Genomic DNA, 18,334 nt, shown 5'->3' on the forward strand with positions numbered 1-18,334 from the left:
ATTTCTGCTAGTATTTACATGACTCGTAACTTAAAATAGTATCTACATAATGTTATCATTGTTTAAAATAGTATTTACATGACTCTGCTGTAGGTTCTCATTGTTAAAATAGTATGTACATGACTCTGCTGTAGATGGTTTACACTATTATTGATATATTTATTGATATATAAATAAACACCATGATCAACTAGACATTCAAATTGAACCTCATAGCTTATCATACAAATGTGTATGCGTCTTAATTAATTGACCAGTATGCTTGCTGCTTGATTGTTTGATGGAAAGTCCAGACAATAAAAATCCTTCCTTCTAAAGTCCTCCTCCTGCACATAATTGCATGGACAAGTCCCTGTCTGAAACAAGGATGCCGGCTGGAAGCGACAACTGTTTACGCCCCTTTTTGGGATATTACAAGCCATATTCTATGTACAAAGATGAAGCTCGCACTTTCAACACTGGTAGTGTTGCTAACAGTAATGAAAACACAATCGGATTCAGAAATCCGGTTGCCCAGGTATCTGACCATTGTTCATACAAATAGGAAAAAGACTGACTACAATGCAACAGCAGCTGTAACCATGCACCGTCAGTGACAGTGCATGTGTGTATTACGCTATGTTCCTGAACTGTGGAGTATGCTGCACTTTGTAAAAATGGCAAAATATAACTCCTAACGTTGTTGACATGGGACTGATAGATCCCCCTGACTTATTTACAAAATCATTCCTGCATCCCAGGACTCATTTACTTTTAAAAATTACACTTCTAAGAAATTAAAAAATTACTGGACACATCTAGAATCAACACATCTATAGTTAAATTAGAAGAAATTTAGGAAGATAGTAGAGCATTGAGAATCTATTTACATCACTGCTTGGAATCAAAAAAGTGAAATGCCTGACCCCGTTCTCTAGCTGAATAAAGCAGATAGGAGTCCAGGCCTATTAGTTGAATGTTGACAACAAAAATGAGTCAACAGGGCATTTGCCATGAGTGTGAATTATCCAGAATAATAATCATCACCAGTCCTCGTGGAGGACAAAGGTTCACATTGGTCTAAATTCTAATTTACCTCACAACACATCTTGCTGTCCAGAGACAATGTTTTATGACAGAGACCTATTAGGGGACCTTCCCTTGCCCCCCCCCCCCCAAACACTGATGCCTGTCAATCACACTGCTACTCTGAAATGAGGGGTGCAAATGGACACCTGGTTGGCGTAAGTGACATGTCATGCTGTGAAACTCTCCTTAAATTAGAAAAACTAAACTGAACTGAAACTGAACAATATGAGCCCCCACTGTTATTTTAACAGCTGTGATCAGGCTATTTCTGCGGACAAGTTTACATTTTGCGTGTCCCACACATTACTTATGTAACTGAAAATGCCTATGCTACCTATTTGTTCATTAATATTACGTTTGAATCAAGACCAATTTACTACAAAATGAGTGAGTCCTTAAACTCCCCTCATTCAATTGTCTGATAGATTATTGACTATAGGACAGTTGTATGATCATATCGACAAGCCATTCCTTATCCAAATCAAATCACCAGTATCTCATCTAAAACAAATATGACATGTCAGCTAGCAATACTATACTGCATGTCATTTCAACTCACAAGCCAAAGGACAGTGTCCTGTTACCCACGTCGCAAAACTGCTTCTTTTAGGCATGTAGCAACAGGAGCCTGAATGCAGCATCACCAACAATGTCAACGCCGTCACCATGCACCAACGGAGGTGACGAAATCAACACCATGAATGACGCCAAGAGACCGTGGCCCAGGGGAGCCCTGGGTTGCTGCTCACCACAATAAAGTTGAATTGAAGTGATCAGCTATCCATAATGCTGACAAGAAATAGCACTTAGGCTCATATGCCACTTTACTCACCCAGTCACTGCGAGACCACCAACGCAACCACCACCACCACAATCGCACATCGCCCAAGAGATGCCCAGTGTTCAATCACATGAAAGGAAAAAGAACAATCATTAGTTCATCAAGCCTGGAATGTTTCCTTTTTCATATAGTCCTCCATTGTTCATCTGTCTGAGTGCCTGCTGTCACTCACATGTCCATGTCCTCAAAATGTCATTCGGAAAAATAGTCCTTCCCCGCCTGTGTTGGGCCCCAATCCAACACAAGCATATATCGTTCAAACATCAGAGTGCGGAAGCAGTCTACTGACTGTACATGTGACTTATTGACCTCTCTTTTAGCAATCGTGCGATGTGATAAGTGGTGCACTCAATGGTCCAGCAGTACCCAGGTTACGCAAAACACAGTACTACTCATTTCTATGTCTGGTGAATCAACTTGGCCAATAATACCCTTTACATATCTACTTGCACCTCACTCACACTAACGTATGAGTTCTGTGTCTCACTTTTTAGGTTCACACTCACACAATACTATTACTCAAATGCTCCTATGCGGTAATTCAAGTTTTCTCATGAGGGAATTACGCTTGTCCATATGATCAACTCAACACAACTCCAAACCATGTCTTCCCTATTGGATGACCTGTCCATATCTGGGACCGTAACGCCAGGGCTCCACCGGACGCGTTGCGTCTCCGTCGCGTCGCGTCAAAAAACGCACCGGTTCAATTTTAATGCACGCGTCGCGTCTCCGTCAACGCGGGCTGTGTAGCCACCCTTCATTGATTAAAAAGGGAACATTCCCTGACGGTGACGGAGACGCGACGCTGACGCGCCCGGTGGAGCCCGGCCGTAATGCTCTGCATGTAGTTGAATACTGTCATTACTGGTTACTGTACATTAACCACTCCAGCCCTGTATACATTTTTTCCATGTTGCAAATAACTAATTTACAAGAACAACACATTGTGAGCTCATAGATCTGCTTATTTTACAGTTATTTTATAATTCAAAATGAGACATTCTGCTAAATTGACAGTTTCTTAAATACAGCCACAGCTAACACTAATTTACTATTAAGCCTACATTTGAATTCTGGACATTTACTTGTTACAGAGTATTCCTATCTCGCCATAAAGTAACACATTTCTCCACCACTCATAATACTGTAATAATAGACTTATTTACACTCACCAGACTTCCAAGCTCGACCCGTCACAAATGTGTCCACTCAGAGCAGCTGCTGTGGGAGGTGGGGGAGAAGAACGGGGCTACTTTCTACTTTCTACTTTCTAAACTGCCTATCCTTAATCGAATCTGATCTTAAGTTCCCTGAGGACCTCTCTAATCTTTCCACAAAAAATGCCATAGTGATATATTCTGTATAGCGACAAAAACGAAAGGTTCCTAGGAAAAACACAAACAGGGGTTCCTGTCTTGACTGGGTAAAAATACGATGACAGTTACAAACATTACCTATTTTAAGGAGTTACTTATTACCTATACATTTCATGCTTTGAGTATAATTTTGCCTATCTATTTAGTCAAAATATAGAAAGTGACAAAGCACAATTACACTCAACTTGCCGTGACTCTGGGAAATTGTTATATTGTCATTATATTTATAATAAGACGTAATAAGATAATATATATGACCATGATGATCAGCTAACCACGTTACTGTTTGTTAATTACTTTGAAGTGTGCGTACCGGTAGACCTGCTATTTTCTGAGACTGTCTGTCTGCCTGAGTCTGCCTCTGACAACTGCTAACTGCTGTCCTACTAACCATGGGTGGTGACACTTAACTAAAATACCAGGACTACATTCTTCATACTTACTTGTTCACAATGCCACATTTATACTAGGAAATCACCATTTGACTTTTTACACACTTCCATATTCCATACTCAACATTCCACATTACACATTCCACATTCATACCTGCTGCTCGAGTCTTACGCGTTACCAGAACCTATGAATTAATCTCATATACAATTTGCTGTTTCACCATTCTCTTTTAATCTTCCCTGTGGGCTGTTTGGTCCCACCAGGAGAGAAAAGAAAGAAAATAACGGTGGACGCTGTCTGTATGATTTCCTATGCTATTCCCTATCCTACTGATATAGGCTATAGTTTCTCTATATAAATGTCTATGAAAGACTGTTACCACTCGGAATATTACCATAAACTTTTAAATACGATGAGGGAATGTTACCATCAACTTTTAAATACGATGAGGGAATGTTACCACTTTTAAATACGATGAGGGAATGTTACCACTCTTAAATATTACCATCAACTTTTAAATACGATGAGGGAATGTTACCACTCTAATTATAAGAATACTAGTACTTTGTACGGCTGTATCTCTAACGACACAGCCTCAAAATACAAAATGTTGTACATTGAGTCAAAACACTCTTACCCCAAAGTTCGTTTAGGTGTTGTCCCTGTCGGACCAGCATCTCAGATCCATATGCACAGCGCTATCATCTGAAAAAGAGAATGCTGCCGGACAGTAGAAACACGCTGCTCACCTGCGCCATAATTGTGGTGGATTATTAATACTCATAACAGAGACTTTAAGAAATAATCGAGGTAGAGAGTGGACTGAACCAATGTCACGTTTATTACAAGGAACATGGTCTGTACCAGTCCAGGGAGGTGCACGGATGCCAGCCTCCCTCGCTGTAGACATGAGTCTCTCTTATACACGATGAACAAACACAAATACATTTGAGGTGTGGTCAGTGGTCAGTGGACATGGTCAAACATGGGTCTTGGGTAAGAATAGGTCATCTTGACAGGCAATCAACAGGTGGAAGCCTTGCTTCCTATAGCGTTTTGACCTTTTGAACTTTTGACCTTTCTAGCGATTTTTGACCTTTCTAGCGATTTTTGACCTTTCTAGCGTTTTGACCTTTCTAGCGATGGAAAAAGCGCATCGTGGCGTTTTGACCTTTCTAGCGATTTAAAAAGCGCATCGTGGCGTTTTGACCTTTCTAGCGATTTTTTACCTTTCTAGCGTTTTGACCTTTGACCTTTTGACATTTTGACCTTTCTAGCGATTTTTGACCTTTCTAGCGTTTTGACCTTTCTAGCGATGAAAAAAGCGCATCGTGGCGTTTTGCCCTTTCTAGCGATTTTTGACCTTTCTAGCGTTTTGACCTTTGACCTTTTGACCTTTTGACCTTTCTAGCGATTTTTGACCTTTCTAGCGATGAAAAAAGCGCATCGTGGCGTTTTGCCCCTTCTAGCGATTTTTGACCTTTCTAGTGTTTTGATCTTTGACCTTTTGACATTTTGACCTTTCTAGCGATTTTTGACCTTTCTAGCGTTTTGACCTTTCTAGCGATGAAATTACAATTTACAATTTAGGCATTTAGCAGACGCTCTTAATCCAGAGCAACTTACATTAAGCAATAACAAAAGCATGGCATACATCACATATATAAAAAGTAGTTATCATGAATCATGCGTAGACTAAGAACGTAACAGTGGAGTATCTATGTAAACTATACATACTATACTATATAATATATTATACATGTGTACTATAAAGTGCTATGACTACATAAAGTGCAATTCTAGAGCTGTCTACGTAACAAGCTATAAGTCTGTTTAAAATACTATCTAAGTCTACATAATGTGCTATCTAAGGGGCTAGGCTAGGGCAAGTGCTACGGGCCATGGTGGAGTTTGAAGAGGTGGGTTTTCAGACTACGGCGGAAGATTGGGAGTGAGGCTGCAGTTCTGACTGTGATGGGAAGTGCATTCCATAGTTTTGGAGCCAGAAGGGAGAAGAGTTTGGGACGTGTGGAGCGTTGTCCCGGCGTTTTTAGTGAAGGTACCTCCAGCTTCCCTGCGTTGGCTGATCTGAGTGCGCGGGAGGGTTTGTAGGGTACGATCATACTTGTGAGATATGGGGGGGCCATGCCTTTGGTTGCTTTGAATGCCAGCATCAGAGTTTTGTATTCTGTGCGGGCAGCGACCGGGAGCCAATGGAGGGAGCGGAGAAGGGGGGTGACGTGTGAGAATTTTGGCTGGTTGAAGACCAAGCGGGCTGCGGCATTTTGGATCAGTTGGAGGGGCTTAAGTGCACATGCCGGTAGGCCAGTAAGGAGGGAGTTACAATAGTCAAGTTTTGACAAGACTGTTGTCTGGATTAGGAGCTGGGCTGACTCCTGGGTGAGGAACGGTCTAATTCGTCGTATGTTGTAGAGTGTAAACCTACAGGATCTAGTGACAGCTGTGATGTGTGTTTTGAACGAGAGCTGACTGTCCAGGACAACACCAAGGTTCCTGGCTGTCGGGACAGACTTTACCAGGGCGTTGTCTACGGAGATAGTTAGCTCCCGCATAGGGCAGGACTTAGCTGGGAAGAACAGAAGCTCAGTCTTGTCTGGGTTCAGCTTGAGGTGGTTGGAAGACATCCACTGTGAGATGTCAGCCAGGCATGCAGTGATGCGTTCTTCTACCTGGGTGGCAGAGGGGGGGAAGGATAGAAACAGTTGTGTGTCATCGGCATAGCAGTGATAGGATATATTGTGAGCAGAGATGATGGTGCCAAGGGATTTAGTGTACAGTGAGAAGAGGAGGGGACCAAGTACAGATCCCTGTGGGACCCCAGTTTGGAGGGTGCGGGGGAATGATAGCAAACCTTTCCAAGAAACCTGGTAAGTCCGGTCAGAGAGGTAGGAGGAGAACCACTTCAGCGCCGTCCCGCCGATGCCTAGATCAGCTAGGGTGCCAAGGAGCAGCTGGTGGTTCACTGTGTCAAATGCCGCCGATAGGTCTAGGAGAATCAGGACTGCAGAGTGGGAAGCAGCCTGGGCAGCATGTAGTGCTTCTGTGACTGCGAGGAGTGCAGTTTCCGTGGAGTGTGCCTTCTTGAATCCTGACTGGTTGGGATCCAGCAGGTTGTTCTGTGAGAGATGGAGAGATGAAAAAAGCGCATCGTGGCGTTTTGCCCTTTCTAGTGATTTTTGACCTTTCTAGCGTTTTGACCTTTCTAGCGATAAAAAAAGCGCATCGTGGCGTTTTGACCTTTCTAGCGATTTTTGACCTTTCTAGCGTTTTGACTTTTGACCTTTTGACCTTTCTAGCGTTTTGACCTTTCTAGCGATGAAAAAAGCGCATCGTGGGCGTTTTGACCTTTCTAGCGATTTTTGAAACAGTGTGAATGCAGTTTCTAGGTGAAAGTGCTTTTTTGACGTGCCAATATCTGCCATTGAGCCCCATTGTAGATTTCTCAAATTTGAAAGCACTATATTTCTAAAACTATGAAACATTTCAAAGATTCCTTTTCAGGCAAACATGTCCACCGTAAGATGAACCTAAGTAGGTTTGAATGGGGTTTCTAGGTGTAAGTATGTAGGACTAGTAGCGTGACGACGAGTATAATAAACTGGAAGAAAAGTAACGAGTGTGTGTTCTGGTCCTGTTGATTGAGCAGAGCAGGACCTATAAACCTCAAAGTTTTATAGGTCCTTGAGTTTTATAGGTCCTTCTCAGCTCAATCAACAGGACCAGAACACACCTGGGCTGGCTGCCAGGATCACATCCACCAATGGGGAGGCTGTCTGTTTCCTGTCATGGTTTCTCCTCTGTATTATCTGATTAACATCCACGATAACACTTAAAAGCACTAAAGACACCTTTGATGCACAGCACCATTCAAATGCTCTGTACATGATCCCAAGGCCCCATTTGAAAAGTGACACCAAGAAGAACAACTTACAACCTAAAAATCACAGAGCTCAGTGGCACCCTTGTTAAGATGATGTCCATGTGAGCCAGAGGTTGTGAGTTCAAATCCAGCTGAGTTCCTCCTACTTTCACTCTGCAGCATGTTTTGGAGAATAACATCCAGAAGAGAAAAGAAGAGAAGAGAAAAGAAGACAAAAATCACTCCGAGACCATGGGCTATAGCCCATCGTCTCGGAGTGATTTTCGTCTTTTTTTCAAATCCTCAAAAATGATGAAAAACGGCATGCTATAGTATGCCGTCCGATATGGGCTATAGCCCATGGTCATAAATGATGAAAAACGAGGATTTGAAAAAAAGACGAAAATGACTCCGAGACGATGGGCTATAGCCCATGGTCTCGGAGTGATTTTCGTCTTTTTTTCAAATCCTCAAAAATGATGGAAAACGGCATGCTATAGTATGCCGTTCGAGACCATGGGCTATAGCCCATCGTCTCGGAGTGATTTTCGTCTTTTTTTTCAAATCCTCAAAAATTATGCAAAACGGCATGCTATAGTATGCCGTTCGAGACCATGGGCTATAATAGCCCATCGTCTCGGAGTGATTTTCGTCTTTTTTTCAAATCCTCAAAAATGATGAAAAACGGCATGCTATAGTATGCCGTTCAATATGGGCTATAGCTCATGGTCATAAATGATGGAAAACGGGGATTTGAAAAAAAGACGAAAATGACTCCGAGACGATGGGCTATATCCCATGGTCTCGGAGTGATTTTCGTCTTTTTTTCAAATCCTCAAAATGATGGAAAACGGCATGCTATAGTATGCCGTTCGAGACCATGGGCTATAGCCCATCGTCTCGGAGTGATTTTCGTCTTTTTTTCAAATCCTCAAAAATGATGAAAAACGGCATGCTATAGTATGCCGTCCGATATGGGCTATAGCCCATGGTCATAAATGATGAAAAACGAGGATTTGAAAAAAAGACGAAAATGACTCCGAGACGATGGGCTATAGCCCATGGTCTCGGAGTGATTTTCGTCTTTTTTTCAAATCCTCAAAAATTATGGAAAACGCCATGCTATAGTATGCCGTTCGAGACCATGGGCTATAGCCCATCGTCTCGGAGTGATTTTCTTCTTTTTTTCAAATCCTCAAAAATGATGCAAAACGGCATGCTATAGTATGCCGTTCGAGACCATGGGCTATAGCCCATCGTCTCGGAGTGATTTTCGTCTTTTTTTCAAATCCTCAAAATGATGGAAAACGGCATGCTATAGTATGCCGTTCGAGACCATGGGCTATAGCCCATCGTCTCGGAGTGATTTTCGTCTTTTTTTCAAATCCTCAAAAATGATGAAAAACGGCATGCTATAGTATGCCGTCCGATATGGGCTATAGCCCATGGTCATAAATGATGAAAAACGAGGATTTGAAAAAAAGACGAAAATGACTCCGAGACGATGGGCTATAGCCCATGGTCTCGGAGTGATTTTCGTCTTTTTTTCAAATCCTCAAAAATTATGGAAAACGGAATGCTATAGTATGCCGTTCGAGACCATGGGCTATAGCCCATCGTCTCGGAGTGATTTCTGTCTTTTTTTCAAATCCTCGTTTTCGTCTTTTTTTCAAATCCTCAAAAATGGCATGCTAAAACTATGAAACATTTCAAAGATTCCTTTTCAGGCAAACATGTCCACCGTAAGATGGGGTTTCTAGGTGTAAGTATGTAGGACTAGTAGCATGCCAAAGTTTGTGCTATTGCCTTCGAGAATGCATTGGGCGTTTAAGTTAAATAACTCAGAAACTACAAAACATTTCAAAGTAAAAAGTTCCAGCATGTGTCTTGTGGTGGATTATTAATACTCATAACAGAGACTTTAAGAAATAATCGAGGTAGAGAGTGGACTGAACCAATGTCACGTTTATTACAAGGAACATGGTCTGTACCAGTCCAGGGAGGTGCACGGATGCCAGCCTCCCTCGCTGTAGACATGAGTCTCTCTTATACACGATGAACAAACACAAATACATTTGAGGTGTGGTCAGTGGTCAGTGGACATGGTCAAACATGGGTCTTGGGTAAGAATAGGTCATCTTGACAGGCAATCAACAGGTGGAAGCCTTGCTTCCTAAACTCTTTAAGGCAGTGTAGTATCTTCTCCCACTACATTCCGCCATTTTAAATATGTAAATTAAAATGCTAATATTAATTTATACCAAGGAACATAAGATACTATACTGTATGCAAATTTACTACAAAAAGATGACTTATATATGGACTATCTCCTAGAGTAAGAAAGGTTTATATTCAAGTGTATTCAATGTCCACCCACATGATCATTTTCTTTTTATTACACACAACTTCTGATGGCTGGTAGGGGCGAAAACCCTTCTCCTTCTTATTGGGAAATTCCAACCTACGACCCTCGATTTGTCTTGAGCGATCACTCATAAGCCAGCATCAGGTGTAGTCTTTTTTCGTGGTTCTTTCCTCCACGCAAATGTTCTCCTCTCCTTATGTTTCTGTCACAAGTTGTGGCATGGCATTTTAGTCTTTTTTCCCCATGGTGGGCACGGTATGTAGTCTTTATCCGGCTCCCATCCCATCTGTCACTGGGGGATGACTGCGGGGATTGAATGCGTGTGGGCCTTGTAGGGACGTCTGGAGTCTCTGGACGGACATGATGATGTGGCTTGGCTCTCATTGGTGTCACTGGCCCATGTGACATATTTATATGTCTGTCAGGTTTCTTAGAGGGAGAACAACTTGCAGGTAATTTTGTTCACTTGAATTATTTCCACCGTGGTTAAAAAGGTGGTTTATACAGAATTCATTTCAATATTATTATTAGTATTATTATTTTACATTAATTGTCTTCATATAACGCTAGACTGACGTCAATGTAATGCATGTGTGTGTATATTTACCCATCATACAAACCCAAATGTCCTTTCAGTGTTTTCTCTGGTTGTTTTCATTTGGTTTTTTTTTTTTTCCTTGTTTAAACACATCTCTTGATATGTTTCTCTTAATTTATTGGATTTCAGAGCTGGAACAAAACAAAACAGCACACTGCACCCTATTCTAAAACATTTGTTCTATACTTTTCCCCAGATGATAATACATAATTATGAATTTATTAAGATCTATCTTGATTACAGTTGATCACAATCTTTCACAGTCTGATTTCTGGTTAACTCCCTCTCTTATGGTTATTAACTACATTGACAGGTTACACATTATTGCATCTTTACACTGTATTTCATCAAACTAGTGCACTATCTTCCTGTCAATACAAATATTTCAATAATGTATGAGATCGTGTGGGAGTGAGTGGGTTCTTACCTTGTCGATGTAATGTCTATAGATACTAATTTTTTCCTTTTTAATTTCCTCCTGTAATTGCATTGTATCTCATAATGACACAACACTCTTCCTAGACGAGTTATTCTAAGTTTTTAGTGAGTTAGTCAATATCGCCATATTAACCATGCCATGCACAATGGAAAAAGAAAATATTCATTAAATTGTCATTGATTGGTACACCATCCAGTCCTGGAACGTAGGAAAGAACAATTTTCATTAGAATGACTCCACCTAAAAATAACACTGTTGTACACAGTGATACCTTAAAACATTTTACTTACTTATAGGCCTACTCGATAAACATCACATTCCACACATACCCGGGCCATTCATTCTCCACACTTGCCACTGCGTAGGTCTTCATTCTACTTCGCTCCATATCACACCAAATCTGTGTAGTGGCCTAACCCATAGGTCGCCACTTGACCCCCGGCTCGGTCATAGACTCCGTAAATGGGAATCTTTACAACGCTATAAACTGACTCAGCAAAGATCAATTTGCCACTGACCCCAGAGGGCCCCACCTGTCTGAATGTACCCTAATAACTTGACAGGAGACCCAGCTTACTTTTAGCTGAAGTTGCCTGCAGAAGTGGCCAGGTGCCACCGACACCAACAGGGTACAAAGATCAACTTGGTTGGTAGGGTGCTTCCTTTTACATGTGTCACAGACACTCTTGTTGTCACTTTTTTTTTTTTTAGACTGGTGACCTGATTTCATGCCCCCCATGAAGACAAGTTAATGTTACCTAGTTAGGTTGACATGACAACCCTAGGACCCGTAATTGCTAGGACCCTTAATTGGCTCAAACCTCCCCTGTCAGCCCATATGAGACCTTCTTGCACCAAGATGCTCCCCCTAAATGGAACTAATAATGCACACAGCTATATACTAAGAAAAACTGACTGTTACACTCATGTGCAAAGCTATACCATCCTATGCCCTCACTACAAATAGATCATACATGATGAATTATTTTGATCAATAACTTTAGTTACTTAAATACAGTATATGCTATCCTTTTCTCGCTAATCACTCAACTAACACTTACAAATACTTAAAATAAATTAAATTAAAATGTTCCAATTCTTAAAATGAATTAAATTATGTTCCAATGCTTAAAATGAATTTGAATTAAATTATGTTCAACTTAAACTATACTTCTTAAACTATACACTTCTTAAACTATACATGTCCCCCCTCTGAGCACTTCTTTCGGATATAGAAAGGATTTATCCAAAGAACTGCTCACATCGCTCACATTCTTAGGCACTCACTGATCACTTTTTACCATCGTCTTATTTTAAACATTTTAATATTACCTAAGCTATTTACCAGCATCAACATCCTATTAACACTATTTGTCGCTTTACTTTAAACATTTTTAATATTACCTAAGCTATTTAACAGCATCAACATCCTATTAACACTATTTGTCACATTTCTCCTGCCAGTACAACGTGCCTATATAATACTAGGTATGTGTTGTGCACGCAGATCTGCTATTTTTAAAAATCATTTTCTATCTTTCGGTACATTTTTTTTCCCTAACTTCAAATAAAATGATCTCACATCTATAAAGAAATAAACTAAGGATAACCTAGAAATACTTAAATTTGGAAAGAAACACATCTAGGAATACATTTTGAAAAAACACACACTAACAATAAACTTTCTCCGGTAAGTAGGAAGGCCGATTTAAGATTTGTGACCTTTTATAGTTAATCAAAATATAAAACATATTACAACAGTTAAATGGTTTTTAACTGTTAAATCTTGTTCATTGAAAATAGCTGATCCGCGGGTTCACTCAACTGATTTCTGCTAGTATTTACATGACTCGTAACTTAAAATAGTATCTACATAATGTTATCATTGTTTAAAATAGTATTTACATGACTCTGCTGTAGGTTCTCATTGTTAAAATAGTATGTACATGACTCTGCTGTAGATGGTTTACACTATTATTGATATATTTATTGATATATAAATAAACACCATGATCAACTAGACATTCAAATTGAACCTCATAGCTTATCATACAAATGTGTATGCGTCTTAATTAATTGACCAGTATGCTTGCTGCTTGATTGTTTGATGGAAAGTCCAGACAATAAAAATCCTTCCTTCTAAAGTCCTCCTCCTGCACATAATTGCATGGACAAGTCCCTGTCTGAAACAAGGATGCCGGCTGGAAGCGACAACTGTTTACGCCCCTTTTTGGGATATTACAAGCCATATTCTATGTACAAAGATGAAGCTCGCACTTTCAACACTGGTAGTGTTGCTAACAGTAATGAAAACACAATCGGATTCAGAAATCCGGTTGCCCAGGTATCTGACCATTGTTCATACAAATAGGAAAAAGACTGACTACAATGCAACAGCAGCTGTAACCATGCACCGTCAGTGACAGTGCATGTGTGTATTACGCTATGTTCCTGAACTGTGGAGTATGCTGCACTTTGTAAAAATGGCAAAATATAACTCCTAACGTTGTTGACATGGGACTGATAGATCCCCCTGACTTATTTACAAAATCATTCCTGCATCCCAGGACTCATTTACTTTTAAAAATTACACTTCTAAGAAATTAAAAAATTACTGGACACATCTAGAATCAAGGAAAAAAAAAACACATCTATAGTTAAATTAGAAGAAATTTAGGAAGATAGTAGAGCATTGAGAATCTATTTACATCACTGCTTGGAATCAAAAAAGTGAAATGCCTGACCCCGTTCTCTAGCTGAATAAAGCAGATAGGAGTCCAGGCCTATTAGTTGAATGTTGACAACAAAAATGAGTCAACAGGGCATTTGCCATGAGTGTGAATTATCCAGAATAATAATCATCACCAGTCCTCGTGGAGGACAAAGGTTCACATTGGTCTAAATTCTAATTTACCTCACAACACATCTTGCTGTCCAGAGACAATGTTTTATGACAGAGACCTATTAGGGGACCTTCCCTTGCCCCCCCCCCCCCCAAACACTGATGCCTGTCAATCACACTGCTACTCTGAAATGAGGGGTGCAAATGGACACCTGGTTGGCGTAAGTGACATGTCATGCTGTGAAACTCTCCTTAAATTAGAAAAACTAAACTGAACTGAAACTGAACAATATGAGCCCCCACTGTTATTTTAACAGCTGTGATCAGGCTATTTCTGCGGACAAGTTTACATTTTGCGTGTCCCACACATTACTTATGTAACTGAAAATGCCTATGCTACCTATTTGTTCATTAATATTACGTTTGAATCAAGACCAATTTACTACAAAATGAGTGAGTCCTTAAACTCCCCTCATTCAATTGTCTGATAGATTATTGACTATAGGACAGTTGTATGATCATATCGACAAGCCATTCCTTATCCAAATCAAATCACCAGTATCTCATCTAAAACAAATATGACATGTCAGCTAGCAATACTATACTGCATGTCATTTCAACTCACAAGCCAAAGGACAGTGTCCTGTTACCCACGTCGCAAAACTGCTTCTTTTAGGCATGTAGCAACAGGAGCCTGAATGCAGCATCACCAACAATGTCAACGCCGTCACCATGCACCAACGGAGGTGACGAAATCAACACCATGAATGACGCCAAGAGACCGTGGCCCAGGGGAGCCCTGGGTTGCTGCTCACCACAATAAAGTTGAATTGAAGTGATCAGCTATCCATAATGCTGACAAGAAATAGCACTTAGGCTCATATGCCACTTTACTCACCCAGTCACTGCGAGACCACCAACGCAACCACCACCACCACAATCGCACATCGCCCAAGAGATGCCCAGTGTTCAATCACATGAAAGGAAAAAGAACAATCATTAGTTCATCAAGCCTGGAATGTTTCCTTTTTCATATAGTCCTCCATTGTTCATCTGTCTGAGTGCCTGCTGTCACTCACATGTCCATGTCCTCAAAATGTCATTCGGAAAAATAGTCCTTCCCCGCCTGTGTTGGGCCCCAATCCAACACAAGCATATATCGTTCAAACATCAGAGTGCGGAAGCAGTCTACTGACTGTACATGTGACTTATTGACCTCTCTTTTAGCAATCGTGCGATGTGATAAGTGGTGCACTCAATGGTCCAGCAGTACCCAGGTTACGCAAAACACAGTACTACTCATTTCTATGTCTGGTGAATCAACTTGGCCAATAATACCCTTTACATATCTACTTGCACCTCACTCACACTAACGTATGAGTTCTGTGTCTCACTTTTTAGGTTCACACTCACACAATACTATTACTCAAATGCTCCTATGCGGTAATTCAAGTTTTCTCATGAGGGAATTACGCTTGTCCATATGATCAACTCAACACAACTCCAAACCATGTCTTCCCTATTGGATGACCTGTCCATATCTGGGACCGTAACGCCAGGGCTCCACCGGACGCGTTGCGTCTCCGTCGCGTCGCGTCAAAAAACGCACCGGTTCAATTTTAATGCACGCGTCGCGTCTCCGTCAACGCGGGCTGTGTAGCCACCCTTCATTGATTAAAAAGGGAACATTCCCTGACGGTGACGGAGACGCGACGCTGACGCGCCCGGTGGAGCCCGGCCGTAATGCTCTGCATGTAGTTGAATACTGTCATTACTGGTTACTGTACATTAACCACTCCAGCCCTGTATACATTTTTTCCATGTTGCAAATAACTAATTTACAAGAACAACACATTGTGAGCTCATAGATCTGCTTATTTTACAGTTATTTTATAATTCAAAATGAGACATTCTGCTAAATTGACAGTTTCTTAAATACAGCCACAGCTAACACTAATTTACTATTAAGCCTACATTTGAATTCTGGACATTTACTTGTTACAGAGTATTCCTATCTCGCCATAAAGTAACACATTTCTCCACCACTCATAATACTGTAATAATAGACTTATTTACACTCACCAGACTTCCAAGCTCGACCCGTCACAAATGTGTCCACTCAGAGCAGCTGCTGTGGGAGGTGGGGGAGAAGAACGGGGCTACTTTCTACTTTCTACTTTCTAAACTGCCTATCCTTAATCGAATCTGATCTTAAGTTCCCTGAGGACCTCTCTAATCTTTCCACAAAAAATGCCATAGTGATATATTCTGTATAGCGACAAAAACGAAAGGTTCCTAGGAAAAACACAAACAGGGGTTCCTGTCTTGACTGGGTAAAAATACGATGACAGTTACAAACATTACCTATTTTAAGGAGTTACTTATTACCTATACATTTCATGCTTTGAGTATAATTTTGCCTATCTATTTAGTCAAAATATAGAAAGTGACAAAGCACAATTACACTCAACTTGCCGTGACTCTGGGAAATTGTTATATTGTCATTATATTTATAATAAGACGTAATAAGATAATATATATGACCATGATGATCAGCTAACCACGTTACTGTTTGTTAATTACTTTGAAGTGTGCGTACCGGTAGACCTGCTATTTTCTGAGACTGTCTGTCTGCCTGAGTCTGCCTCTGACAACTGCTAACTGCTGTCCTACTAACCATGGGTGGTGACACTTAACTAAAATACCAGGACTACATTCTTCATACTTACTTGTTCACAATGCCACATTTATACTAGGAAATCACCATTTGACTTTTTACACACTTCCATATTCCATACTCAACATTCCACATTACACATTCCACATTCATACCTGCTGCTCGAGTCTTACGCGTTACCAGAACCTATGAATTAATCTCATATACAATTTGCTGTTTCACCATTCTCTTTTAATCTTCCCTGTGGGCTGTTTGGTCCCACCAGGAGAGAAAAGAAAGAAAATAACGGTGGACGCTGTCTGTATGATTTCCTATGCTATTCCCTATCCTACTGATATAGGCTATAGTTTCTCTATATAAATGTCTATGAAAGACTGTTACCACTCGGAATATTACCATAAACTTTTAAATACGATGAGGGAATGTTACCATCAACTTTTAAATACGATGAGGGAATGTTACCACTTTTAAATACGATGAGGGAATGTTACCACTCTTAAATATTACCATCAACTTTTAAATACGATGAGGGAATGTTACCACTCTAATTATAAGAATACTAGTACTTTGTACGGCTGTATCTCTAACGACACAGCCTCAAAATACAAAATGTTGTACATTGAGTCAAAACACTCTTACCCCAAAGTTCGTTTAGGTGTTGTCCCTGTCGGACCAGCATCTCAGATCCATATGCACAGCGCTATCATCTGAAAAAGAGAATGCTGCCGGACAGTAGAAACACGCTGCTCACCTGCGCCATAATTGTGGTGGATTATTAATACTCATAACAGAGACTTTAAGAAATAATCGAGGTAGAGAGTGGACTGAACCAATGTCACGTTTATTACAAGGAACATGGTCTGTACCAGTCCAGGGAGGTGCACGGATGCCAGCCTCCCTCGCTGTAGACATGAGTCTCTCTTATACACGATGAACAAACACAAATACATTTGAGGTGTGGTCAGTGGTCAGTGGACATGGTCAAACATGGGTCTTGGGTAAGAATAGGTCATCTTGACAGGCAATCAACAGGTGGAAGCCTTGCTTCCTATAGCGTTTTGACCTTTTGAACTTTTGACCTTTCTAGCGATTTTTGACCTTTCTAGCGATTTTTGACCTTTCTAGCGTTTTGACCTTTCTAGCGATGGAAAAAGCGCATCGTGGCGTTTTGACCTTTCTAGCGATTTAAAAAGCGCATCGTGGCGTTTTGACCTTTCTAGCGATTTTTTACCTTTCTAGCGTTTTGACCTTTGACCTTTTGACATTTTGACCTTTCTAGCGATTTTTGACCTTTCTAGCGTTTTGACCTTTCTAGCGATGAAAAAAGCGCATCGTGGCGTTTTGCCCTTTCTAGCGATTTTTGACCTTTCTAGCGTTTTGACCTTTGACCTTTTGACCTTTTGACCTTTCTAGCGATTTTTGACCTTTCTAGCGATGAAAAAAGCGCATCGTGGCGTTTTGCCCTTTCTAGCGATTTTTGACCTTTCTAGTGTTTTGATCTTTGACCTTTTGACATTTTGACCTTTCTAGCGATTTTTGACCTTTCTAGCGTTTTGACCTTTCTAGCGATGAAATTACAATTTACAATTTAGGCATTTAGCAGACGCTCTTAATCCAGAGCAACTTACATTAAGCAATAACAAAAGCATGGCATACATCACATATATAAAAAGTAGTTATCATGAATCATGCGTAGACTAAGAACGTAACAGTGGAGTATCTATGTAAACTATACATACTATACTATATAATATATTATACATGTGTACTATAAAGTGCTATGACTACATAAAGTGCAATTCTAGAGCTGTCTACGTAACAAGCTATAAGTCTGTTTAAAATACTATCTAAG

Source organism: Electrona antarctica (genome assembly GCF_951216825.1).
Source record: "Electrona antarctica genome assembly, chromosome: 1".
Classification (NCBI taxonomy): Eukaryota; Metazoa; Chordata; class Actinopteri; order Myctophiformes; family Myctophidae; genus Electrona; species Electrona antarctica.